This window comes from Rhinolophus hipposideros (assembly GCF_964194185.1).
Source record: "Rhinolophus hipposideros genome assembly, chromosome: 6".
Lineage (NCBI taxonomy): Eukaryota > Metazoa > Chordata > Mammalia > Chiroptera > Rhinolophidae > Rhinolophus > Rhinolophus hipposideros.
In genome coordinates, this window is record NC_138052.1 from 240,988 (window position 1) to 268,398 (window position 27,411).

The following is a 27,411-nucleotide window of genomic DNA, read 5'->3' on the forward strand; positions in this document are numbered from 1 at the left end:
ATAAAATTAAGAATCAAAGGAAATACATTAGGAAAATCCCAAGTATTTGGAAACTAAATAACACCCACCTAGATAACCCACAGGTCAAAGATGAAATCAAAAGGTAAAGTAGAATTTAGAACTTTCCAAATGAAAGTTCTCAAACACCAAACACCAATCCTGGGTACAAGAATTCACAACTAAATTTTAGCAAATTGAATCCAGGGATATTTGAAATGGATAACATGTTGTGATAAGCAGAATTTATTTATTCCAGGAATGCAGAGTTGGTAAGTAAATCAATGTAATTCATTATATTAGCAAACTGAGAAAAGAAAAACCATACAATCACCTCAACAAGGAAATGCATTTGACAAAATCAAAGATACAGTCCTGAATTTTTAAAAAATCTCAGCAAAGAATAGAAAGAACCTTCAACTTGATAAAGGCATCTACAAAAAACAGCCAATGTCTTTCTATTAGTGAAAGACTGAATGCCTTCCCCTAGATCAAAAATAAAGCAAGTGATAAAGGTGCCAAAACAACTCAAAGAGGAAAAAACAGTCTTTTCAACAAATGGTGCTGGGACAACTAGACAGCCACATTCAAAAGAATGAAGTTGTACCCTTATCTCACACCACGTACAAAAATTAACTCAGAATAAATCAAAGACGTGAATGTCAGAGCTAAGCCTGTAAAACTCTCATAATAAAACATGGTAGTAAATCTTTATGACCTTGGCTAAGCCATGGTTTCTTAGATATGACATCAAAAGCATACACAACAAAAGATAAATTAGATCTCATCAAAATTAAAGGACTTTGTGGTTCAATGGATATCACCAAGAAAGTGAAAAGCTACACAACAAAGAAAACTATCAATACAATGAAAACGCAACCTACTAAATGGGAGAAAATACTTGCAAGTCATATATCTGATAAGGGGTTAATATCCAAAATATATAAGGAACTCAATAGCAAAAGAACAAGCAATCTGATTTAAAATGGGCAGAGGAGCTAAATAGAAAGATGTAAAGATGGCCAACAGATACAGGAAAAGGTGCTCAACTTCACTAATTACCAAGGAAATGCAAAGCAAAACCACAATGAAATATCACCTCACCAGGGAGAATGACTAACATCAAAAAAACAAAAAATAACAAGTGTTGACAAGAACGTGAAGAAAGAGAACCCTTGTGTGCACACTGGTGGGAATATAAACTGGTATAACCACTATGGAAAAGACTATGGAGGTTTCTCAAAAAATTAAAAATAGAGCTGCCATATGACCCAGCAATTCCATTTTTGGGAATTAATCCAAAAGGAAATGAAAACACTAACTTTAATAGATATATGCACCCCCATGTTTAATGTGGTATATACAATAAGCATGACATGAGAGCAACCTAAATGTCCATCAGTATATGAATGAAGAAAATGTGATACACACACACACACAGTGTGTGTGTGCGCATGTAATATTGTTCAACCACAAAGTAAAAAGGAAATCTTGCCATTTCTGACAACATGATGGACCTTGAAGGTGTTACGCTAAGTGAAAAAAGTAGGAACAAGACAAATACTATATGATTGCACTTACATATGTAATCTAAAACAACAAAAACAAAAAACCAAACTCACAGATACAGAAAATAGCTTGGTTGTTGCCAGAGGCAGGGGGTTGGGGGTGGGTAAGATGGGGGGGGGGGTCACAAAGTACAAACTTCTAGTTATAAGTCCTGGGAATGTAATGTACAGCAATGGTGACTATATTTAATAATACTGTATTGTGTATTTGAAAGTTGCTAAGACTAGATCTTAAAAGTTCTCATCACAAGAAAAAAAATTGTAACTGTGTATCGATGGATGTTAACTATTATTGTTATGATCATTTTGTAAATATACAAATATCAAATCATTATGTTGTACACCTGAAAGTATTACAATGTTATATGTCAATTACATCCCAATAAAAAATAAAAACAGAGATGTATAGAGGTTAAGATGTGTCCCACAGCTATTAGTGGATAAGTTGAAATCTAACCCCACCTGTTCTGTTCTACACCCTTACTCTTTATTACAATATTATACCATCTCCTACTGAAGCGTTCTGAACATCTTTATCTAACTAACTGATAAGATTTAAACTTTTAAGGTGGAGTTAACATCTGACTAAAGCTGGCATAAAATTCTATATAAACTTCTCTTACTAAAAATATAGGTTTGGAAACTTCTAATTCTCCTCCAGAACACCCGAAAGTAAACAAAATTTTTTTTAAGTGAAAAGAAAATCCACAGAATGGGAGAAAATTTTTGCAAAGCACATACATAATAAGGAACTTGTATTAGAATATATGAAGAACTCTTACAACTCAACAATAAAGACTTGTTTTTTGAAAGATTTTATTGGGGAAGGGGAACAGGACTTTATTGGGGAACAGTGTGTACTTCCAGGACTTTTTTCCAAGTCAAGTTGTTGTCCTTTTAATCTTAGTTGTGGAGGGCGCAGCTCAGCTCCAGGTCCAGATCCACTTGGGGCGGAGCCCACCATCCCTTGCAGGACTCGAGGAGTTGAACTGGCAACCTTGTGGTTGAGAGCCAGTCACTGGCCCATATGGAAATCGAACCGGCAGCCTTTGGAGTTAGGAGCATGGAGCTCTAACCGCCTGAGCCACTGGGCCAGCCTCTAAAGACACTTTTTAATGTGCTAAGGATATAAATAGGTTTTTCTCTAAGAAAGATACAGATATGGCCAATAAGTACATGAAAAGATGTTCAACATCATTAATCTTCAGAGAAATGCAAATCAAAAACACAATGATATACCATTTCACATACACTAGGACGGTTATAATTTTAAAAAGTGTTGACAAGATGTGAAGAAATTGGAACCTTTATATACACTCTGGCAGAAACATAAAATGGTGTAGCCACTTAGGAAAACAGTCTAGAGGTTTCACACAAGGTTAAACAGGGCTACTATACGATCCAGCAGTCTGACTACGGACTGAAAACGTACGTCCACACAAAAACTTGCACACAAGTGTTCACAGCAACATTTTTCATAATAGCCAAAAAGTGGAAACAACCAAATGTCCATCAACTAATGAATTAATAAACAAATGTGGTATATCCACAAAACAACATTATTCTGCCATAAAAAGGAATGGAGTAACATAAATGAACCTTGAAAACATTATGCTAAGTGAAAGAAACCAGTCATAAAAGACCACATATTATATGATTTCATGTATATGAGATGTCCAGAAGAGGCAAACCTCCTGAGCCAGAAAAATAAACTAGTGGTTGCCCAGGGCTGAGAGGATTGGGGAGTGGGGGGGAAGGGGGGAGAATAAGAGGATTGTTGGGGGGGATGGTGAAAGGGTACAAAGTATCTTTTTGGTATAATGAAAATGTTCTAATATTGATTGCAATGCTGGTTGCATAACTGTAATATTACTAAAAACCACTGACTTATACACTTCAAATGGATGAATTATAGCTCAAGGCCAAGGAGCTAGAGTTAGGGGGAAAAAATATTTTCTGTAAATGGTGGCAGAATAAATTGGATACCTTACTTCACAACATACAAAAATTAAGAATGCATCACAGATCTGACTATGAGAAGTAAAACTAGGGGCAGCCAGATGGCTCAGTTGGTTAGAGCGCGAGCTCTGAACAACAGGGTTGCTGGTTGGATTCCCACATAGGCCAGTGAGATGCGCCCTCCACAACTAGATTGAAGATAACGAGCTGCCACTGAGCTTGTGGAGGGGTGGCCAGAGGGCTCAGTTGGTTTAGAGCGCAAGCTCTCCACAACAATGTGGCGGGTTCAATTCCTGCAAAGGATGGTGGGCTGCGTCCCCTGCAACTAACAACTGGCAACTGGACCTGGAGCTGAGCTGCGCCTTCCACAACTAGACTGAAGGACAACAACTGGGAGCTGATGGGCCCTGGAGAAACATACTGCCCCCCAATAGTCCCCACTAAAAATTTTTTTAAAAACCTAAACTAAAACTATAAAACTACTGGGGAAAAAAACTTAGTGACCTTGAGCTTGTCAAAGATTTCATTTTTTTAGTGTCTTTTGAAGAGCAACAGTAAAAATTTCAAAAGAAAAAAATACATTCAACTTCATCAAAATTAGTAACTTTTGTTCTTCAAAACACATTATGAAGAAAATGAAAATGCAAGCCACGAATAAGGAGAAAATATGTACAAAACATGTTCAAAAAAGGATTTGTATCTAGAACATGCAGAATAAATACTCTTAAAACCCAAACAACCCGATAAAGAAAAGGGCAGAAGATCTGGACCTACATTTCACCAAAAAAGATATACAAATGACAAATACATGAAAGACACGCAACATCAGGAGTTACTGTAGAAACGCAGACAAAACCACAGTACAATTCCCACAGGCTGGCCACCTTTAATGTCCGCAAGGGTGCTATGTGACTACGCTCATGCTGCTATTGAGGATGTCATATGGCACAATCAATGGAAAGCAGTCCAGCAGTTTCTTACAAAATTAAACATACTCTTACCATACAGTCCATGTTCCTTGGTATTTACCCAAATATTCACTTATGTTGGTTACCATGGGTTGAAAACTTACATCCACACAAAACCTGCACACAGATGTTTATGGCAGCTTTATTCATAACTGCCAAAACTTGGAAGCAACTAAGATATCCTTCAATAGGTGAGTAGATAAAGAAACCATGGGATATCCAATGGAATACGACTCACTGATAAGAAGAAATGAGCTATCAGGCCACAAAAAGACATGCAGAGACCTTAAAGGCATACTGCTAAGTGAAAGAAGCCAATCTGAAAAGGCTACATACATATTGTATGATTCCAAGTATGTAACATTCTAGAAGGGGCAAAACTAGGGAAACAGTAAAATCATCAGTGGCTGTTTAGGGGCTCAGGGGAGGGAGGGAGGGAGGGAAGGAGGGAGGGAGAAATGAGTAGATAGACCACAAGGGACTTTTAGGGCAGTGAAACTATTCTGCATACTATGTCAATGGTAGATACATGCCATACATTGGTCAACACCCACAAGATGTACAATACAAGAGTGAACCCTAATGTAAACTGTGGACTTTATTCGTAGTTAATAATAATGTATCAATATAGGGTAAACAATTGCTACTAAATGTATCAACTAATGCAAGATGTTAATAAGAGAACAAATGAGAAGGGGTGGGGGGATGCAGGAACTCTGTACTTTACACTCAATTTTTCTGTAAACCTAAAACTGTTCAAAAAAATGTGTAAAATTCCCTGCTTTACACCTTTGGAAAGAAGCAGGGGAAAATAAAAAAGCAACCCCACAATGAGATTCCAAAAGAACAGCCATCTGAAGTGTTGGCAAAGATGTTTTGCAACTAAAATATTCACACTGCTGTAAGAACGGCAAACGATACAACCACTTTAGAAAACAGTTTGGGTATTTCTTATGGCCCACCCATTCTACTTCTAGGTATTTAACTCAAGAAAAATAAAAGCAGATGTCCACACAAATATTGCACACAAATGTTCACAGTGGCTTTATGTGTAATAGCCCCAAATTGGAAACTCAAATATTCATCACCAGGTGAATAGCTCATTTAAGGTGACAAAAAGCAGATCACTGGTTGCCTAGGGACCATGGAGAGGCAATATAGTGACGGGATTACAAATGGGCATGAAGAAATGTGAACTTATACTATCTTGACAAAGGTTTTGATTTCACAGATATATACATATCAAAATTTCCCAAATTACATTCTTTCAATGTGCAGTCTATGTCAATTATCTCAATCAAGTTATGTAATCATTTTGCCCATATGTAGGACAAATTACATGTCCCAATTTGCATATGAAGTAAAACTAGATTATAAATTTCTTAAAGGTTTATTTTACTGATTCTCTTACACCTATTAAGATTTTCAATAACTATTCAGTGAATTTTAAAACTAAAATAGTAAGAAAGAAAAAAACAATATGAATGCTTCCATTTAATATAATCTAACCAATTAATATAATCTAACCCAAACAATATAATATTAGCATTAATACAACATCCATATATAGCCTTCTATGTCCAAAACAGAATGGAATAATATATTCAAAATGCCACGGGAAAAAGTAACTACCAATCTAGATTTTCATGCACAACTAAAATATTCAAAAACAAGACTAAAGATTTCTTTTTTTTTTAAAGGTTTTTTCTTTCTTTTTTTTAAAAAATTTATTGGGGTGACAATTCTTAGTCAAATTAAATAGATTTCAGGTGTACAACTCTGTATTACATCATCTATAAATCCCATTAGTGTGTTCACCAACCAGAGTCAGTTCTCCTTCCATCACCATGTATTTGATACCCCATACCCTCATCTCCCTCCCCCCACCCTCCTTACCCTCTGGTAACAACTAAACTATTGTCTGTGTCTATGAGTTTTTGTTTCTCATTTGTTTGTCTTGTTCTTTTGTTGTTTTTGGTTTATATACCACATATCAGTGAAATCATAGGGTTCTCTGCTTTTTCTGTCTGACTTATTTCACTTAGCATTATACTCTCAAGATCCATCCATGTTGTCACAAATGTTCCTATATCATCTTTTCTTACCGCCAAATAGTATTCCATTGTGTATATATACCACAACTTCTTTATCCATTCATCTATCGAAGGACATTTTGGTTGTTTCCATGTCTTGGCCACCGAAAACAAACCTGCAATGAACATTGGAGCACACGTGTCTTTATGGATAAACGCTTTCACATTTTTTGGGTAGATACCCAGGAGAGGGATTGCTGGGTCATATGGTAATTCTATTCGTAAGTTTTTGAGGAACCTCCACACTGCCTTCCATTAACAGCTGCACCAGTCTGCATTCCCACCAACAGTGTATGAGGGTTCTTTTTTCTCCACAGCCTCTCCAACACTTGTTACTATTTGTCTTGTTGATGATAGCCATTCTGACTGGGGTGAGGTGATATCTCATTGTGGTTTTTATTTGCATTTCTCTGATGGTTAGTGATGTTGAGCATTTTTTCATATATCTATTTACTATTTGTGTGTCCTCTTTGGAGAAATGTCTCTTCAGGTCCTCTGCCCATTTTTCAATTGGATTGGTTGTTTTTTTGTTGTTGAGCTTCATGAGTTCCTTGTATATTTTGGATATTAGCCCCTTATCGGAGGCACTGTTTGCAAAAATCTTCTCCCATTTAGTTGGTTGCTTCGTAATTTTGTCCATGGTTTCTTTTGTTGTGCAGAAGCTTTTCAGTTTCATATAGTCCCATTCATTTGTTTTAGCTATTACTTCCATTGCCTTTGCAGTCAAATTCATAAAATGCTCTTTGAACCCAAGGTCCATAAGTTTAGTACCTATGTTTTCTTCTATACAGTTTATTGTGTTAGGTCTTATGCTGACGTCTTAGATCCATTTTGAATTAATTTTGTTACATGGTGACAGATAGCAGTCCGGTTTCATTCTTTTGCACGTGGCTATCCAATTCTCCCAGCACCATTTATTGAAGAGGCTGTCTTTCCTCCACTGTATGTTTTTAGCTTATTTGTCAAAAATTATGTCCATATTTATGTGGTTTTATTTCTGGGTTCTCAATTGTATTCCATTGGTCTATGTGTCTGTTTCTCTGCCAATACCATGCTGTTTTGATTATTTTACCCCTGTAGTATGAGCTAAATTCAGGGAGTGCGATACCTCCAGTATTGTTCTTTTTTCTTAAGATTGCTTTGGCTATTCAGGGTCTTTTGTGGTTCCAAACAAATCTGATGATTTTTATTCTATTTCTTTAAAAAACGCCTTTGGGATTTTGATGGGGATTGCATTAAATCTGTATATTGCTTTGGGTGATATGGCCATTTTAACTATGTTGATTCTTCCAATCCATGAGCACGGAATGTCTTTCCATTTCTTTGTGTCTTCTTCAATTTCTTTCAAAAATGCCTTTACAGTTTTCAGCATATAGATCCTTCACAACGTTGATTAAGTTTATTCCTAGTATTTTGTTCTTTTTGCTGCAATTACAAAGGGAATTGTTTTATGTGTATCTTTTTCTGAGATTTCATTGTTAGTATATAGGAATGCAATGGACCTTTGTACATTGATTTTGTAGCCAGGAACTTCACTGTATTCGTTGATTGCTTCTAATAGCTTTTTGGTGGGGTCTTTAGGGTTTTCTACATATAGCATCATGTCATCTGCAAAGAGTAATAATTTAACTTCTTCATTCCCAAATTGGATGCCTTTCATTTCTTTTCTTTCCTGATTGCTCTGGCGAGGACTTCCAACACTATGTTGAAAAGCAGAGGTGATAGGGGACAGCCCAGTCGTGTTCCTGAATGTAGAAGAAAGCGCGTCAGTTTGTTACCATTAATTATGAGATTAGCTGAGGGCTTGTCATATATGGCCTTTATTATGTTATTTTCCTTCTATACCTATTTTATTAAGTGTTTTAATCATAAACGGATGTTGTATCTTGTCAAATACATTTTCTGCATCATTTGATATAATCATATGATTTTTGTCCTTTATTTTCTTTATGTGATGTCTCACATTGATGGATTTGTGGATATTGAACCATCCTTTTGTCCTGGGGATGAACCCCACTTGGTAGAGATGAATAATCTTTCTGATGCATTGTTGTATTCGATTTACTAGGATTCTGTTTAGGATTTTTGCATCTGTATTCATCAGAGACATTGGTTTGTAGTTTTCACTTTTTTCTGTTGTCCTTACCAGGTTTTGGTACCAGCGTAATGTTGGCCTCATAAAATGAGTTAGGGAGTACTGTCTCTTCTTCAACTTTTTGGAAGAGTTTGAGCAGGATTGGTATTAGATCCTCTTTGAAGGTTTGGTAGAATTCACTAGTGAAACCATCTGGTCCCGGACTTTTGCTTTGGGGAAGGTTTTGGATGACTGATTCAATTTTGTTACTGGTGATCGGCCTGTTTAGATTTTCCAGTTCTTCATGGTTCAGCCTTGGAAGGCTATATGCTTCTAAGAACTTGTCCATTTCTTCTTGGTTATTGAATTTGGTTGCATATCATCCTTCATAGTATTCTTGCATGATCCTTTGTATTTCTGTGGTGTTTGTGATAACTTCCCCTTTTTCATTTCTGATTTTGTTAATTAGTGTCTTCTCTCTTTTTATCTTAGTGAGTCTAGCCAAGGGTTTGTCGATTTTGTTAATCTTTTCAAAGAACCAGCTCTTTGTCACATTAATTTTTTCTATTGTCTTTTTGTTCTTTATTTCATTTAGTTCTGCTCTGATATTTATTATTTCCTTTCTTCTGCTGACCTTGGGTTTCACTTGTTCTTCTTTTTCTAGTTCTTTAAGGTGTACCATGAGTTCATTTGGTATTTTTCTTATTTCTTCAGATAGGCCTGTAATGATATAAATTTTCCTCTTAAAACTGCTTTCACTGCATCCCAAAAATTTTGGTAGAATGTATTTTCATTGCCATTTTTTTCTATGTATGTGTTGATCTCTCCTCTAATTTCTTCTTTGACCCAGTCGTTCTCTAAAAGTATGTTGTTTAATCTCCATGTATTAGTGTTTTTTCCTGCTTTCTTTTGGCAGTTTCAAAGCCTTGTGATCAGAGAATATGCTTGGTATGATTTCCATCTTCTTAAATTTGCTGAGGCTAATTTTATGTCCCTATATGTGGGCTATCCTTGAGAATGTTCCATGTATACTACAAAACAATGTAAAGTCTGATGTTTTAGGATGAAGTGCTCTATATATGTCAATTATGTCCATTTCATCTAATGTGTCATTTAGGGCTGCCATTTCATTATTTATTTTCTGTTTGGATGATCTATCCATAGCTGTCAATGATGTATTTACGTCCCATAGGATAATTGTGTTTTGGTCAATTTCTCTTTTTAGTTCTGTTAGTAGTTGCTTGGTATATTTTGGTGCTCCATTATTGGGGGCATAAATATTGATGACTGTTATGTCTTCTTGTTGTATAGTCCCCTTTACCAGGATGAAATGTCCATCTTTGTCTCTTGTTATCTTTCTCACCCTGAAGTCTGTTTCTTCGGAAATCATTATGGCTACACCTGATTTTCTCTGGGTACCATTTGCTTGGAGTGTCAATTTCCACCCTTTCACTTTGAGTTTATGCTTATCCTTTTAGCTGAGATGTGTCTCTTGGAGACAGCATATGGTTGGGTTTAGTTTTTGATCCAATCTGTTACTCTGTGACTTTTTATTGGTGAGTTCAGTCCATTTACATTTAGGATGATTATTGATATTTAAGGATTTTCTGTCATTCTATCTTTAGTTTTCAGGTAAGGCTGTGTCTCCATTGTTTCCTTCCTTTTTGTTCTCTAGTATTTCTGTGTGGTGGTATTCTATGATGTTTCCCTCTGATTCTTCTTTTATTACAGTATGTATTTCAGTTCTGGATTTTTTGTGTGTGGTTACCCTTAAATTTATGTAAAAGAAAGTTTGATACTTAGAGTATTCCATTTTCCTCAGCACGCTTACTTTCTCCGTTCCCATTTCCGGTTCAGGCCTTTACTCTCCCCCTTTTTATGTTTTGGTTGCCACAAATTGTCCCTATTGATGCTGGTCCAATAGCCTCCTTTAGTATTTCTTGTAGTGCAGGTCGTGTATTAGAAAATTCCCTCAATTTCTGTAGGTCTGGAAAGGTCTTTATTCCTCCTTCATATCTGAAGGATATCTTTGCTGTATATATTATTCTTGGCTCATAATTTCTCTTTCAATAGTTTGAATATTTGGTTTCACTCCCTCTTGGCTTGTAGAGTTTCTGCTGAAAAATCTGATGATAATCTAATGGGCTTTCCTTTGTAGGTTACCAGCTTCTTTTCCCTGGCTGCCTTGAGGATTCTTTCTTTGTCCGTGATTTTTGACAGCTTCAATACAATGTGCCTTGGAGAAGGCCTGTTGGGATTGAGATAATTAGGTGTTCTATTTGTTTCTTGGATTCAAGGATCAGTTCTGTCCACAAGTTTGGGAAGTTCTCATCAACAATTTGTTTGAATATATTCTCTGTTCCCTTCTCTCTTTCTTCTCCTTCTGGTATGCCCATTATTCTTATATTGCTCTTTCTGATGGAGTCAGAAAGTTCTTGTAGAATTCTTTCATTTCTTTTAAGTCTCAAGTCTCTTTCTTCTTCCATCTGTGTAATTTCCAGGTTTCTATCTTCGATGTCACTGATTCTTTCCTCCATCTGGTCAACTCTACCTAAGCTGGTTATTTCATTCTTAATTTCTTCTACTGCGTTCTTAATCTCCAGAAATTCTATTTGGCTCTTTTTTAAAATTTCAATCTCTTTCGTAAAATGCTCATGTTGTTCTTTGATTGTGTTTCTGAGTTCATTAAACTGCCTTTCTGTGTTTTCTTGCATCTCGTTGAGTTTTTTCAGAACTGCAATCTTGAATTCTCTGTCACTTAAGTCACATATTTCCATATCTTTGACTTCCTTTTCTGGAGACTTTTCAGTTTCTTTCTGAGCTGTCTTGTTCCCTTGGTTATTCATGGCAATTACTGATTTATTATTTCTCTTTCTAGACATCTACAAGAGTGGCTCCTACAACAGGTTGATAGGAAGAGGTCTTTCTTTTTTTTCCAGTACTTGTTGGTAGAATGCTTTATTTTCTCTCCAATTGCATCCTTTTTTTTCTCTCTTACACGGTAGTGCTATGTTTTCTCTGCACTATTCCAGCTTCTCACACAATGGGGGGGATTCCCTGGGAGACGGGCTTCTCCTGTTAATAGTTCGCTTGGGTCACAGGGCGCAGGGTCCGTGTGGGTATGCAGAGAGGTTTTGAAGTTCCAAAGCTCTTTCTGTACCAGATTCAGAGCCCATATGTTTCAGCAGTTCTCTTTACTCCTGCAGGGATCCGCCAAGATAGGTGGGGCCTGGGGCGGGGTGAGTTGTGAGAGGTTTCCCAGAGCAATGACACCGACCACCGCCACAGCCAGTCCTGCTTCCACAGCTCCCTCCCCTTGCCAGAACTAGTTGGGCTGCGAATCTGTGTCTGCGGTCCACAGTTCCCAGAACAGCAAATATTCTGTTCTTTTGATCTCACACTGCTACTGTTCCGCATCTAGCACCGGGCACGTGGGGGCGGGGCGAACTCTGGGAGAGTAGGGAGGGGGCGGCTAGTCTCAGTGCCTAAGGCTTCCGTTCTCTGCTCGGCCGTGAAGGCTTAAACCACCGTTTTCAGCCTTCTTCCCTAAGTCATTGTTCCGAGGTCTCTGCCGTGAGCATTGGGTTCAGCCGTGTTACATGCTGCCCCCTCAGCCCTGTGGGCCATAAGCAGAGCCCTAGCAGTCCGAGTTCTTCCCTCTCCCACAGCTGCGGTAGTTCCGGGATGCAGCGACCTTGGAGCACTGAAATAGGTCTGCGTCCTGCATCCGTGAGGCTCCGACCCCGCACTTCCTTCCCTCTTCCCCCGCTCGAGCGATTCGCCCACCTGGAGGTGAATTCAGTAGTGGGCCTCTTCATCTTGCCTGTCTGCTGTGCAGGGAGTTCTTTGTGGAGTTATTGTTGTTCGATTAGTTGTAAATTCCAGGGGAGCTTTACAGAGGCTCACCTCACGCCGCCATTTTGATGACGTCTCTCTGAGACTAAAGATTTCGACAAACAAATATCACAGTTTATCATCAACAGACACTTAGCTGAGAAACTTCTAAAGGATATATTTCAAAAAGAAGAAAAGTGATTCTAGAAGAAAAGCTGGCAAGACACCGGTTAACACAGTAAACTAAATAAGTATTAATTATATAAAACAAAAACAGAAGCTTAGCTGGAAGTGAGAAAAACAAGGTATTATAGAATACTGAACAAGTACAACAAAGGGAGTGATCGAAGTTCTTCACCCATAGTGGCCTTCTTCATGAAGCTTGTCTCTTCTACCACCACCACCTCCAAAGGACCACTTGATTACTAAGTGTCACCAAATCAGCACCGTGTAGTCCCACACCCTTGGCCATAACTGACGGTCCAGAGGTGGGCAACTGGCAGGAGCAAACACAGACAATCTCTAGAAATTACAATCAGACCACCAAAATCAGTGTAGGCGTCACTAGGCACTGAGCTGTGCTAATGCAGCACTGCAAGCCTTGTTGATACCCACCTTCTATTTCTGCTCTGTCAGAAATGATTCCTCCCCTTTTTCCACTGGTCCAAACCATCATTTAATGACCCAGCTGAAGCCTTCCTCATCCCTCTCCTCTGGTCATCTTTCCCTCTCTCAATGATAGAAGCAGAAAAATAATCCTTCTCTGTGGACTGCCAGTGTGCTCAGCAGTCATGTACATCACCATCTATTCTGGAATATAGTGCAGCACTTGCTTCCTCTCCACTCAACATGACAGAGTCATCTTTCTTAAAGGATAATACCTCATATAATAGCTTCCTAATTAAACACCGTATATGTTTACATGTATTCTCTGAAGCTAGATTACAACATTCTCACATACAGGATATTTATCTACTTTATCTTATCTCCTTCCATCTTTGCTCTCTACTTCTCCCCTCCCCTTTCAAAATACACTTTCCTATTTCTCAATCCCTTCTCATTATTACAATAAAAGCTACTATTAATGTTATAGTTTGCAAATTCATGAAACTCTGCTAAATGCTTTACAAACATTTCATTTAATCCTCATAACAATTCCTTAAGGTAGATATTATCTCCCCATTTCACAAGGAGGATAATGGCTTGGAGAATTTAAAGAACTTGCTTTCTCAGAGTAGAATGAACCTAGATCTACAAAGTATCACTGTGGATTCCCACAGCTATCACATCCCCCACTATGACCCCCACCCTCGACCCTCACCTGCGGTGGCCTTTATACTGTGTTTAACTTGGGTAAGTCCAAATTACATTTACCAGAATTCTCTTCCCATATGGTTCCAGGTTAGAGTTGGCCAAAGGAGAAAATGACCTTCTAAAGATCATAGCTAGACAGACAGATGCAGAGTTGCCAGCGAATCCCACCATGTCTCTGCTCTCCCGTTCTGCATGGAGTAGTCTTCCTGACTGCCAACCCTGCTGTCCAAATGGCAACCTCAAGTCCAACACCAAAATCCTGACTGAAGACCACAGAAGAGACAGCTATGCAGCTTTCCATGAGCTTTCCACCAGCTCTATTGTGTGGTCTCAACCTAGCAGCTGGGCATCCCTGGCTTCTTAGATTCACCCCCCCCCCACTCTGACTTGATCACTGCACCACTGCTTCAAGAACGCCGATTGGTGACTTTTCTCTGGTCTGACAATTCCCGTTTACAGACTCCAATTTTTGAGTTTCTCCCACAATTCTTCAAATTCTCCAAGCTTGTTTCTTCCTCTGTAAAATGGGTAGGTGATATCTATAAGAGCACTGTGTAAAGTCTTACTCCTTTCATAAGTCCCTTATTCCTTATCTTAGCAGTTCTGCCTCCCTGACTGAACCCTAACTAATGCAACTATTCAAGCTTTCTCCAAATCTACTGACAAGAAATATCTGCAACTCTCCCTTCTGAGAGCTTTCTGCATAACCAAATCTAGGCCACTAAGCTCTCTCATAGCCTCCAGTCAAGCCTTCCTTCATCAGTCCTGTGCTGCCATCTTTGCTTCCTAGCAAGCTGAAGTATCCCTCATTCTAAAGAAGCTGTACCTCCCTACTTTATCTTCCCATTTGCAAAAAAAAAAAAAAAAAAGCAAGATTTAAATGACAGAAAATACACTAGAGTTGGTATCATATTAATAAATGTCAGTACCAACTTATTAACTAAAGACAAAACAAGCTAAGAGCATATGGGTTACTTCTATGCATTTGTTAGACATGCGACGATAGAAAAAGAAAGAAGAAGGATACAGAAAGATTCTGAGGAGAAAAATGTGTTGATATGTGGTTTGTCCCAAATGTTTTTTCACTGGGAAGCAAGGAAGTTTCATTTTCCCCCCAGATCTAAATCCAATTTTATTTATTTTTCAATTATTAGTTTCAGGTGTACAAAGAAGCTTCTTTGGATGTAATCATTTTGAATTTATCCAAGTATTATCCCTAGATTATTTTTGAATTTCTAGGAGGCATAAAAGAGTGCAGATATAATTTTTCCAATAATATTTTTTCTTTTCAAAAAAGACCTTCCTTCCGTTTTTGGCTAAAGTATTAACAAAAACATATTTCACTAGTATTGGTTCCCCGTTTGTAACATTAAAATAACTCAGTTGTTCTGTTACTTTCTAAAGCTCAATGATCACTGCCCCGGATTTTATCACAAACCTGTCCCAACAGTGATTCTGATCTCTATCATATCAGTCCTGAAGTTATTCATTCACTCTTTCAATGGGTATTTACCCAGAGCCTACCAAATGTTAAGCATAGTTCAACACAAGGTATCTGGCTATATTCTGACAAATTAATCACATTTAAACAAAGCTACTTATCTTTCCGATGCTACCCTATAACACATCTTCCGTGGACTGCTGTCATTTTAATAACTTCCCAAGCAAGAAAACTTAAATCTTTTGACTCTACTATTTTCTATTAAGTTGTGGATCTCACAGAATCACAGGCCAGACAGGTCTTTAAGAAATCACCAGGGCAATTGTTTCAAACTCAGCAGTGTTGAAGTCACTCTGTCACAGTTTTGAACTAATTAATGTCAGAGTTAAGACCAAACTCAGGCATCCTACCTACCATCAGTGTTCAACATACAGTAAGGAACAGTTTGTGGTATTCTCTTCATGAAAACTCTCTGCAAGAAATCCCTCAAGTGGATTACATCATAAAAATGGTGGCATGAAGTGAACCTCTTCAAATCTCCCCCTGGAATTTACAAGAAATTCAACAATTATAATTCCACAGAGGACTCCCTGCACAGCAGACAGGCAAAACTAACAGTTGAACAACTGAAATAATCTAAAGGTGGGCAAACTGTGCGAGTGGGGGAGGAAAGAAGGGGGAAGTGCGGAGACAAGGGCTGTGCGCTGCCGCAGAACGCAGACGCAGAACACAGACCGGAGCTCCAAGCTCCCTGCATTCCGGAGCTACAGCAGTGGCAGGAGCGGGAAGAATCTGGACTGCTAGCACTCCCCTTCTGGCCCACAGTGCCGCCTGAGGGATCAGCATACAACATGGCTGAACCAACGCTCATGGCAGAGACCTCGGTGCAAAGACTGAGGGAAGAAGGCTGAAAACGGTGGTTTAAGCCCTCACTGCCAAGCAGAGGATGGAAGACAGAGACACAGAGCCTAGCCGCCCCCACTCCAACCTCCCAGAGCTCGCCCCAACCCACCTCCCAGTGCTAGAAACGGAATAGTAGCAATGTCACATCAAACAACATTTGCAGTTCTGAGAACTGTGGCTCCATAGCCGTAGACTCAACTAGTCCCAGTGAAGGGGAGGGAGACTTGGGTGCAGGACGGTCAGTGCTGGTGGTCGCTGCCATTGCTCTGGGCCACCTCTCACAACCCACCCGGCCCCTGGCCCCACCTACCTGGTGGATCCCTGCAGGAGTAAACAGAGCCACTGAAACAAAGAGGCTCTGAAACTAGTGCAGGAAGAGCTTTGGAACTTCAGAAGTTTTCCACATCCCCCCACGGAGGCAGTGCCCTGAGAGCTAGGTAACCAGTTCACAGAGGAGAAACCCGCCTTGCATGGAATCCCCCGATTGTGAGAAGCCAGAACAGTGCAGTAAATGTAACACTACAGCATGAGAGGGAATAAAAGGCTGCAGTCAGAGAGAAAATAAAACATTCTAACAACACCTACTGGAAAACAAAAGAAAGACCACTTCCTATTAACCTGTTGAAGGACCCATTCCTGTAGATATCTAGGAAGAGAAATAATAACTCATTAATTGCCATGAATAACCAAGGGAACGAGACAGCTTAGGCAGAAAAAAGAAAGACTCCCAACCCCATGCTGTTCCAGGGTCATCTGTACTTGATTTTCTCCTTCTGACCATATAGAACTATTAAACTTCCCTACCTTGTTCAACTCAGATACAACCATTAGACTTCCTGTGGCCAACACATGTCAGTGAAAGTGTCAATGTTTCTTCCAAGTAAAAGCTTTAAAAGCGACAGTGTGCTTTGACACATTCCATTTTTTCTTTCTGTTCTTGGTATGATATTGTGATTTATAAAAATATATATTTGAATATTGAATATCAACTGTTATTGAAAATAAATATATATTTGGTCTTCAATCCCATTTCTGGCACAGAGATCCTAAAACCCTTGGAATTTCCTAAAATAAGAACAATGTACCTTTTGATATTCAAAACAAATCCCTTTAAACCACACTTGAGCCAAGTTTATGTTAATAAGATCACTTTTAAAAAACACCTATAGATAGAGGCTGTTGGCGAGTGAGAACCAACAAGGTGATACTATAAGAGGTTTGCAACTTTCAGCCCCATCCCCTTGGCCTCTGGGAAGAAGAGGAGCTGGAAATTAAGTTCAACTTCCAAAGGCTAATGATTTAACTGATCATGCCTAGGTAATGAAGCCTCCGTTTTAATGATTTTTTTTTTTCCCCAACCCAAAAGGATAGCGTTGGAGAGCTTCTGGATTGGTAGCCGCCTCGAGGTGCTGGGAGAGTAACATACTCAGAGCATGAAAGCTCCACACCCCCACCCCCACTTTCCCGTATCTTGCCCTATGCATCTCTTCCATTTAGCTGTGCCTGAGTTATTCTGTTTTACAACCGGTAATCTAGTAAGTAAAATGTTTCCTGAATTCTATGAGCCAAAATTAATTAAACCAAAGAAGGGGTGACAGGAACCTCCAATTTGTAGCCATTCGGTCAGAAGCTTAGGTTAACTACCTGGCCTTGCAACTGGGTCTAAAAAGGAAGGGAAGTCTTATAGGACTGAGCCCTTCACCTGTGGGATCTGACACTATCTCCAGGTAGACAGTGTCAGAACTGAGTTAAACTGTAGCACAGCCAGCTGGTATCTCAGAGTTGCTTGGTGTGTGGAAAACCACACACACACGGTGACCCTAAGTGTGAGAAGTATTGAGTGCAATATAAAGGAAAATATAGTGTTTTTTCTTTACAATTGGCAACCAGTAATGTTCCAGGTAGTGGTGAGACAGGTTAGTTAGCATGTTAGTAAACAGGGAGGTCGCTGGTGAAATAGAGAAAAGGCAGCCATATCCTGAAATTCCAGGTTCTGGAATGTTTCCTTCACTCTAGGACAAAGATATGAGAATGCACCTTGAGGTTAATAAATTATCTCATAAATCCCTTTTGGCCCAACAAAGGAGATCTGACAAATACAGATGGGTTCGTTAGTCCCTTTAGGGTAGGCAAACAGGACAAGTCTGATAGATGAATCCCATTAGAAGGAGCCAGCCCCCTTCCCCAGGCAGGCAAGGGAAGGCATAAAAGTAAGAACTTTTGCCTCAATCTCTGGGCAACCTGGTGGGGACCCCCTCTCATTCCAAGACCTATAACTCTTTATTCGTTACTTTTAATAAACTATCCTCTTTTACAACTCTTCGCCTCTTCTTGGTCCGTGCTTCCATTCTTCAGTTTCACAAGACACGATCCCGGCACAAAAAAAATATTCTACATCAGTGGCTCCGAAGTGAGGCTCCAAAGCAGGACCCAAAGTAAGAATGACAATATCGAGCAGAAGTCCCCCACAGACCCTCAATGAACACACAGTAAGACAGAACAGGGACACAGCTCTGCTCTATTCCCTTAACCACCAGATCCCACACCACCCAGCTCAGCTACTCTTGGGAGGCCAAGAAAAGCAACTTCCCATACATAAAACTTCCTCAAGGTAGTGGACCCCACATCCACCTGCACACACACACAATTTCGAGTTCACCACTATAGAACCTTCCTGGGGTGGCAGCAATGAGCACCATTGCCATCTTGAGCCTACCACGCATGCGCCAGGACCTCAGCATCAGCTACGTCTGCACAAGCAGCATAACCAGGAAGAAAGCAGAGGATCACCCCAGCTGATGCCAAGCCCTCCTTAACTCCTCTCTGTATAAAGCCTTAGTGCTCTCTCCCGGGAGCAGCTGCAGTACTCCTCACAGACTCTCTCCCCTGAGCTCTAGCACAATAAATCTTGTCTGAGCTTCTGCTTTGGCCTCTTTTCACTTCCTAGAGAGCCTAAGAACCCAAGGTGGGTAACAGAATGAGCAAAACACCAACCTTTGTTGTTTTATGCCACTGAGATTTTGGGGACACTGTTCAAAGCCTGTTCCCCTCATATTTTTAAAAATTAAACTGACCACCACCAGTCCTAATCACATTAAATAAAAGGGCTTCTTCGTAAATAAAAGGGCTTCTTCGTACATCAAAAGACATGGCCTGTGTGTACCCCCAAAAAGATTCATTTGATGTGAACTCCAAGAAGGAATTTATCTGCCAAGATGGACTCCCCTTTGTCAACCAAGAGCCCACATTTTACAAATAATAAGAGCCTAGTGGCCATTTGCTGACAGGGGCTCCTCCCACACTCTATACCAGGTAGAAGCTCAGACTGAACCTGGGCTTCCCGCACTATGGCCCTGCTTGTTTATGCTGCCTGGCCAACCACTGCAGGGAAACCCAGGTTTCATCTTTCTATCAATGGACTAAGACCTGTCCCCTCCAATCAGAACTGCACAATGTGATGCCTCATTTACATGAGACAAATTATCCCTAATTGGGAACCTGGGTGGCAACTTTCACTGTAAAAGGCGGCCTCCCCTTTTATTCTGGGGAACACAATTTAGGTTGCTACCTGAATCTGTGTCTCCTGGGCTGCAGCTCCTTTACTGAAATAAATGTTTTTTTTATTTTTATTACAGTTTAAAATTCATTTTGATTTACACCCGTGTAGATTATAAATTTCTACACTAATAATGTTTTTTGAACAGTTATCATATGCTAGGTACATAACTAAACATATTATCTCATTTAAACCTCATTAACAAACCTATGAGTCAGGTCGTATTATCTCTGCAGATAAGGAAAGTGAGTGTTATAGAAGTTAAACAGTAAAGCTAGAACTCACATTCAGGTCTGACTCTCAAGTTCATACTCTTAACTGTTTACTACTTTTATTTTCTTCCTTATCTTTTATGTATTTACATTTTTAAATTAAACATTATAATCACGATCAGTTAACGTGTAGGGTTTCCTGATTTAGTTAATTTAGTTTAACTGTTGCCTCATCCTCAAGGCCTTCTAGAAGTGCCCTCCCCATCCTGGTACACAGTAGGTACTCCATGAATGATAATATTACTTTGGCAAGGCAAATCCAATTTCCTGGTTGCCCCGATAAAGCAGACAGACATCATGGCGTGATTGTTCAGAGCACAGATTCTAGAGCCAGACCGCCTATGTACAAGTCCCAGCTCTATCCCACACAAGAAGTGTGAATTTATTGGCTCTATGCTTCACTTCCCTCATCTTTAATATGAGTATAATCATAACTAATATATTGGGTTAACAGGGATTAAATGAGTATCTTTAATGTAATATCATGTTTCCCTGAAAATAAGACCTAGCCAGACAATCAACTCTAATGTGTCTTTTGTAGCAAAAATTAATATAAGACCCGGTCTTATCTAAGACCGGGTCTTAAATTATATCATATATCATATCATATCATATTATATAAGACCCGGTATTTTATATTATATTGTATTATATTACACCCAGTCTATATTATGTTATATAAGACCCAGTCTTATAGTAATTTTTGCTCCAAAAGACGCATTAGAGCTGATTGTCCAGCTAGGGTCTTATGTTCGGGGAAACGCAGTATTTAAATTAAATCTGTGTCTAGAATGTAAATTGTTTTTGTTTTGTTTTTTAAGATTTTATTGGAGAAGGGGAACGGGACTTTATTGGGGAACAGTGTGTACTTCCAGGACTTTTTTCCAAGTCAAGTTGTCCTTTCAGTCTTAGTTGTGGAGGGCGCAGTTCAGCTCCAGGTCCAGTTGCCATTACTAGTTACAGGGGGCACAGCCCACCATCCAGTGCAGGAGTTGAACCGGCAACCTTGTGGTTGAGAGGATGCGCTCCAACCAACTGAGCCATCCGGGAGTTCAGAGGCAGCTCAGCTCCAGGTGCCGTGTTCAATCTTAGTTGCAGGAGGTGCTGCCCACGATCCCTTGCGGGACTCAAGCAGTTGAACTGGCAACCTTGTGGTTGAGAGACCACTGGCCCATGTGGGAATCGAAACGGCAGCCTTCGAAGTTAGGAGCATGGAGCTCTAACCGCCTGAGCCACCGGGGTGGCCCCAGAATGTAAATTGTTTTAAGTTTTCTAATAAAATGAACTACCACGAGAGAACAAAGAAAACTTGTAAATTATCAATGATTTGGTTAGCATCACCTTGTAAGAATTTTAGAACACTGTAAAGAGAGACCCCTTCTGTCTGTCATTTCTCTTTTTAATAAACATTTGGCTCCAAACACTATGCTAGGTGTTGGAGCACTAAAATCAACAAAACACTGCCTCTGCCCTTGAAGAACTAACTTCCAAATGGAGGACACAGACAAGATTCCAGTGCAGTGTGGTGAGTACAATGGCAGAGGCAGATGCAGAGTGCTCCAGGAACAGCTGCGTAAGGTAGTGGTGATCAGGGGTCTGAATTTTCAAAAGAATACTGATAAAATCACACCTTAAACTATTCTTTTGGTTTGTCATTATTAATTATTAAAGTCCACACTAAATGACTAACTGCACAAATGGGAGAAAAAATACCTTTAGAAAATACTTCCAATTTATAAACCACACAGTGCTTTTTAAATTTATTGTACTATGAATCTCAAAACACTCTTGAGCACCCATAAGAAAGGCAGTGTGCTAGTAACAAAAGGGACTCCAAAGAAGATTCTATCCCTATCTTCCCATCAGTTGGGAAGATAACGTACAGTACAACAAAAAAATTAAGAAACAGTCTAAGAGTTAAGTATTAGGTTGGTGCAAAAGTAATTGCGATTTTTGCAATTTTTAACCTTTTTAAACTGCAATTACTTTTGCACCAACCTAATAACAATAAAGGCAACAAGAGATGTTACAAAGCAATTATGTGATTAATCACCATGAGAAACAAAGTCAACAAATCCCAGGGATAGCCAAGACAAAAGACAAAGTTATACACACATTTTCTTAAAACTGTGTGTATATAGATATAGGTATATCTCACACAACATTTGAGTATAAGTAAGTTTTATTTCCATATATACAGTTCATTCCTGATTTACAAAAGAGTTGTGTAGAAAAACTTCACATAAACTGTTTCATGAATTAAATCATATTATTAATGAGAGAATGTGTTACTTAAGTAAATCCTATTATAAACCCTTCTTTAAAACAATTACCTACTAAGTGTCAATTAATTAGTTGGGAAATTCAACTTTATATTACATACATTTGACATATTTCTATCTGGCTTAATGAAAGTTCACCTCTAAATGTAAACAACACACCTCATTATCAGAAATTCCTAAGTGTTCACTAACTTATTCATTATGAAATGAGGACAGAGTGAAGTTAAAAAAAACTTATAATTCTTGAACTTCACATGGTGGTAGAATTAGGACAAGAATTTGGATCTTCTTCCTCTCAGTCCAGTGTTCCTTCCATTACACCAGAAAATACACAGTTTTCTCAAAATGTTTTTTTAGTAAATCCACTCTTCCTTTATTGTATTTCTGGCTATTTCTGTGCAATAAATATTGGCTTTAAAAAATTTTTTTTAAAAACACTTCTTGAGTGAGAGCACAGGAAAAAATAGCCATTGACTTTTTCCCATTTTTCTCAAGCCAGGTTTATTTTTATGCATAACAGGAAACATCTTGAATTCATAATTAAAATTTTTAAAAATCCACAAAAATCAATCTGATTAATACATATAGTTGCACAGGATATTTTACAACTCCTGTGATTTTGTTTCTGTCTATAGACCAACAAAAGATTGTTAGCACTGAAATTGAAAAGTTAGCCTGACAAAGGTCAGCAATAGATGCTACAACTACATGTATTAGGTGAAAAGTTAATGGCGAAAAGGCTAGCACTACAGTGCTAATTTACCACATGGATGTTACATGTTAATTGCAGAGGGGAAAATGTACCTTACCTAAACCCCTATAGCAAGTGATCAAACACAGCATCACAAATAATGTCTCTTAATAGGAAACAATATGAAGTACATAGCATCACTTAGCAGTTATTCTTGTCCAAAAATATTTAATTTGAAATAAATCAACCCTTTAAATCTACAGTTAGCTAATATGGGGGAATAGGAGGCCACTCTAAATGACACCATGAGGGGGAAAAAAAAAATCAGACAAATTGAGAATGGGACTCATTTTATAAGACAAAATGGCTTATTCTCTTTTTAAAACAATCATCTTTTTTAAAAAGGGGGAGATGAGGCTGTCCTAGAAGAGATAAAAAAAATTTAACAAATTCAGTGAATAAACATTGATGGGATCCAGGTTTGGTGGGATTGGCTGTATAAAGCTGTGAAAGATTTTTCAGTACAATTGGGGAAATTTAAATATGGATGGATATTAGATTACAATAAGAAATTAGCAATAAGAAACTGTTAACTAATTATCAACAAGAAAATATGAACTAAGAAAATTAATAATAATGGTATTTTGGCTGTATAAGAAAATGTCCTTATCTTTGGAGATGCATGATGACATATTTAGGTGTAAAGTGTCATGATGTCTACAGCTTAGTTTCAAACGGTTCAGCCAAAAGTAATATACACATATTTATAGATAAAATATGGCAAGATGTCAACAAATGCTGAACCTAGAGGGATGTCCACTATTAGCAATTTTCTGGATGCTTAAAATTATTTCATAATAAAACATCAAGTGGGGAGAGAAACTAGAGATCTCCAATTCACAAAGGAAAAAAAAAATCAACCTGAAACCAAAGCTGTCGAAACTGTCAAGAACCAAACATTACTTCATTTTAATACAGCATCTGTGAAATATAGTTTACCTCTTTGGTAACAATAAGGTTAACTAGAAATGAAAGCTCCACCTAAACCACCGCTTAAAAGATTGAGTCTATAATGCAATCCAATTATTTGTGATAAGCCTTTAACAGTTAGTTCTCTCAAAAAGACATACAGAGAGCATGACTAGACAACCATTCTTTTAATGGTATCATATTCAACATAATTCAACAGGGCTCAACATGTTTATATTTTAACCAAACGACAAATCAATCTGTGAACTATCCACTTCTTAACTCTACAATTTGATATTTTCTCTACATTCAACTACAAATTTTCTTAAACCTGATAATATACTGGAGAAAATTATAGAGTACTATAATTGTGTATTAACAGATTTCTTAAACATTTAAAGCTATGCATGACATTTCAAATACTCAAAGAAATGTATCAACATTTTCTTCTGTAAAGAGTAAAGGCTCTTTACTTTTTTAATAACGATAATCAAAGAAATAGTACAGGCCAATGCTAAAATGAGATTTTTCAATTATTTTATGAACACCGATTAGTGGCCACACAGAAATGAAAGGGGGGAAAAAAATCACACCACTAAAATACAACTTTCTACAATATTCTACACATTAAATTTTGACACTCAACTCAGAAATTAAATTTTGACACTCAACTCAGAAATATTGCATAAGACAATGCAAATTACTACGTGTGTTGCCAATGCCACATAATCCAGCAACAAATTTTGCAATAAGTAAATCTCAAGCAACTGTGAGTTCCCTGTATGCATCAAGAATAAACTGCACAAGTAAAATTGTACCTTTTCAAGAAATATGCAGCTTTACCAAATATATTTCTTCTTTTTGATATGGGGAAATTTTTTTCTGTTCAGGCAAACTGCAAAAGAGGTAAAGGTGACAGAGTCACCTTTTAAAAAGTAACATTTTTTTATAAGCCAAGAAAATTATTTGGCTAGGCTGCAGCAAAACACATCAAACATCCTATGTTAGAGGAAGTAAACTACATCTACCTATATATTCATAATTTACACCCAGGGAGAAACTCTCCAGCTATTCTCATTTTCCTTAAATATATTTTTGCAAGACGCAGAAATACAATCCTATTCCAATCAAGGAGCGCAAATTACCACCTGCATGACCTTGGCAAGTGCCTTGACCTGAGCCTCAATCTGATCACCTGTAGAGTGGGAGACACGTACCCACCTCACTGGGCTGAGCCAATGAAGTGAGATAATGCACGACGGTTGCCTGGCGCACAGTAAGTGTTCAGTGTTAGCTAAATGTTCCCTAAAGAGAGAAGGGGGGATCCAACGTCATCAACAATGACCACAACGTGGCAGTGCAAAGACAAGCACTTTCTCGCTTACTGCATGTCACATTTCAGCTTCTCCCAGGATGCAGCTGCAATCTTACAAAATCCCTGCGGAGTCCGTGTCTGGCAGCTACAGAGCCCAGCAGTCCACTTCGCTCAGACCTGGGCTTCAGGACAGGACGCAGGGGTCCGAGATCCGCCCACGGGAGCAGGGCCAGCACCTAGCGGAATCCCCGCCCCAGGAACACGCGCAGGCCGGCTGCGGCCCCCGCCCCGCGCCCGACCGCGGCCCCTGCCCGCGCGCGCGCACTCACACTCACAGAAGCACGTACCGGCCACTCCGCGGGGACGTGGGGAAGGAGCCGCAGGCCGCACGAAGGGCCTGCGCCGGCCACTTAGCGCCGGCCTGTTAGCCCGCCCCTCCGCCCCGCGCGGCCTGTCACCGCGCCCCCCGGTCGGGGAGGCCGCGGACCCCCGGGGGCCGGAGGGGCGCGCGAGGAGTCAGGCGCGGCCCGGGGAGCCAGGCCCGTCCCTCCTTCACATGGAGCCCGGGCCGGATGGCGGGCGCGCGGCCCTTCGCGGGAGGCGGGAGGCGGGAGCCGCTCGGCGCCCCTCGGTGCTTCTCTCTGTCGCGGCCCCGAGGCCCGCGGGAAGCTGGGCAGAAAAGGAGGAAGCCGCGGGCCAGGCGCCGCCAGAGGCCGGAGAAGGGGCAGGAGTGGCGACTCCTCGGCTAGGGGTGCCGGGCCTCCAGGTCGTCGTCTTCGTCCTCGTCGTCGCCGCGCGAACCTCGCGACCCCCGAACGCTGCAACCAGCGGCCGCACCACCCTCGTCAGGCGCCGCCGCTGAGGGCAGCCCGGCCGCCACTACACACGGACCCGTGACGTAGGGCGTAGCGCGGCGCACGTCACGGCCGGCTCGCTCGTGCGCGCTCAGCCCTCCGCCCGCGGGAGCAACCCGCTGCGGGCGCGCGCCCAATTCAGAGCGCAGAGCGGAGGCCGAGGGGAGCGTGCACGCGCCTGCTCCGTGACGGCTGCGCGCGCGCACGCCCGTCGGCCCCGCCCTCTCTGCGCGCTGGGATTCCCAGCCCGGGCTCGGCCCGCGCGGCCCCGCCCCTGGCTCCCGGCGGTCTCTCCTGGCTGGGAGCTGGGCGCGCTCGGCACGCCCGCAGCCGGGACCGCGTCTTCCGGCGTCCGCGGAAGGCCTTGGCGCCGCCGCTTCAAAGCAAGTCCCCAAGAAGGTCTCCGCGTGCACTGCGGGCCTAGCCCCAAGCCGCTGTGAAGCTGTGGTCGACTTCGAGTTTCGATGGTTAGTAGGCCTCTTAATTTTGGGGTCTCATTTCGTAATTTTTTTCTAAAGGACAGAAATTATCCTTGTGTGGGGACAGAGTCCCAGAGAGCAGTTTCCAGGCTCTCGACCTCACGTGGAAAGGTGCTGGCTGTGGTGGTGGATGGCCGTCAGCTATAACCAGTTTGCCATTAGCCGCTGATATAACTGCCGTGGCTGCATTGGAGGGGTTGGTTGACAGAGAAGCGGAGGGTGGATTGCGCGTCCTGTGGAGCCTGCTTCTTGTGTCTCCAACCCAGCCTCCCCCGAGAACATAGTGGTATGGCTCCCCTACCTATGGCACCGTGGGTGTTCCTTTTTGGCCTCACCGTGTCCTGCGTTCTTGTGCGGGGAGCGGGACCACAAACCCTGCATGCCACGTCATCAGTCACCTAACCGTAAACCAAGCCCTGGAGACCGACTAAGTTGTACGGGGGTTCTGTTTAATTCTCATCATTCTAGCTGAAAGCTGGTGAAACTTTGGTCCAGACAGCTGAGTGACTCGCACCACCTAGTGGCACAGTTTAAAAGCCGAATTTCTCAATGAATCCTTCCTTCTCTCCCCACCCCATCACCCACAGGAGATAATACAGATTCATCCCGCTGGCGTTGGTGGCCCTGTGGGATGTGACTACCCTGCATTCGATGTTTTCACCCCATGCTTCTCTGATCCAAAAAGCACCTTTCCCTCCCCACGTCTCCTTTCCTAAAATACCCCTTACAACTTGCAGTAGCTTTCTTTCCCTCATTCAATGTCTACTTGGTTTTTCAGTATATTATGGATCACACCCCCTTCCTGCCGATACCAGACCACATTTCCACTCCAGCAGTTGAAA

At 40.5% G+C, this 27,411-nt stretch overlaps 2 protein-coding genes across 3 annotated transcripts in view; one reads left to right on the forward strand and one right to left on the reverse strand.

Annotated features, from left to right (window-relative positions):
• Positions 1-25,720, reverse strand: part of MAP3K2 (mitogen-activated protein kinase kinase kinase 2) — a 115,815-nt gene extending 90,095 nt beyond the window's left edge. Inside the window, exon 1 of one of the 2 annotated variants that reach the window (XM_081052735.1) lies at positions 25,584-25,720. The gene's annotated coding sequence lies outside the window, so the exon portion shown is untranslated. The remainder of the gene's footprint in view (positions 1-25,583) is intronic. The other variant, XM_081052736.1, reaches the window with a different exon arrangement.
• Positions 25,721-26,401: 681 nt separating this feature from the next.
• Positions 26,402-27,411, forward strand: part of PROC (protein C, inactivator of coagulation factors Va and VIIIa) — a 37,092-nt gene continuing 36,082 nt past the window's right edge. Inside the window, exon 1 of the mRNA XM_081052740.1 lies at positions 26,402-26,557. The gene's annotated coding sequence lies outside the window, so the exon portion shown is untranslated. The remainder of the gene's footprint in view (positions 26,558-27,411) is intronic.